The sequence below is a fragment of the Zea mays genome, chromosome 6 (genome assembly GCF_902167145.1).
Source record: "Zea mays cultivar B73 chromosome 6, Zm-B73-REFERENCE-NAM-5.0, whole genome shotgun sequence".
NCBI classification, from domain to species: Eukaryota; Viridiplantae; Streptophyta; class Magnoliopsida; order Poales; family Poaceae; genus Zea; species Zea mays.
The window spans coordinates 20,183,859-20,185,322 of NC_050101.1; the positions used below are offsets into that span (position 1 = coordinate 20,183,859).

At 53.0% G+C, this 1,464-nt stretch overlaps 1 pseudogene; it reads right to left on the minus strand.

Moving 5' to 3' along the window:
* Nucleotides 1–241: 241 nt before the first annotated feature.
* LOC103629082 (abscisic stress-ripening protein 5-like) lies at nucleotides 242–1,247 on the minus strand (annotated as a pseudogene).
* Nucleotides 1,248–1,464: the final 217 nt, after the last annotated feature.

Below are 1,464 nucleotides of genomic sequence, written 5' to 3' on the forward strand. Positions count from 1 at the left end.
CATGAAACACTAATTTCCTCTCTCTCTCTCCTATTAATTAGCTTGCCAAATCATCAGTTTTGCTGATATGTCACTACATATATTAATGAGACTGAAACCCCTAGCCCTAGGGAGAATTGCGTAATAGTTGGGGACTTAGGGAGGGTTTGCGAACTATGTTAGCCCCAAATCTTGGCGGGTTGTTTGTGAAATTTACTCAACAGACATTGAAGAAAACTCGACAATTAGACTCAAACGAGGGTAAAGTAACAAATAATTTGGATGAGGTGATAAATAAAATCGTGTTACATTAACACATCATCTCCATATACCAGTACAAAGAACCACAGGTACACATAAGGGCTTGACTTTGGGAGGGGAGGAGCCACACCCACACATGGCTCTCGCTTATTCAACGCAATTATACATGCAGAGAAAATCAAGCGCGTACAGGAACACCTCGACGCGCGCGGCCCCACATCTCAGTCTCACTCGCAGAGGTCCGGAAGGGACTTATTGTTAATCGTACGTCAAACATGCATGCAGGCATGCACTCAACGAAAACAGGCGGCGCGGCGCGGCGGTCGGTCGGTCGGTGACGGACCGGTGCTCTCGCCGGCCAGGTCATCAGCCGAAGAGGTGGTGGTGCTTCTTCTCGCCGCCGGGGGCCTCCTCGGCGCCTTGTGGTCCTTCTTTTTCTCGTGGTGCTCGTGGAAGGCGTAGCCGCCGGCGCCCACGGCCGCCGTGGCGGCGAGCTCCTCCTCGATCTTGTGCCTGTGCGCGTGCTCGGGGTCCTTCTTCGCCTCGTGCTTCTCGTACTGCAAAAACGAGAGAAACAACATCATCGATCAGCCGAGTTCATGACATGTATGTCCACGCTGTAGTGAACTAGCTAGTGTGATAGGTCAGCGCAACGAAGCATCGATCGATAGCTCTGCATGGACGACGACAACGTACCAGCCCGAAGGCGCCAGCGCCGATAGCGCCGGCCTCGCCGAGGTGCTGCTTGTGCTTGTGCTCCTTCTTGTACCCCTCGTACTCGTTCTCACCGTCGCCGGTGGTCACCGCCTCGGTGGCCACGGTCTCTGAGTACTCGCCGGCCGGTGGGCTGCTCCTCGTCCTTCTTGTGGTGGTGGAATAGGTGGTGGTGCTTCTCCTCCGACATGGTTGCCTATCTAGCTTTTGGTCAAGGAGCATGCTTGGCTAGCTCTTTGTGATGAGAGTTTGTGACAATCGGATGGTTGGCCTGTTGGGTGGTGTGCCTTGCCCGCTGGGGCTTTTATAGGCGGCGAGGCCACTGTCGGAGATGACCTTTTTTATAAGTTTGGGAACTATTATACCAAGTTGATTATTCACAAACAGCGCGCGCGCACACACCATATCGTACTCTCTCTCTCTCTCTCTCTCTCTCTCTCTCTCTCTCTCTCTCTCTCTCTCTCTCTCTCTCTCTCTCTCTCTCTCTCTCTCTCTCTCTCTCTCTCTATC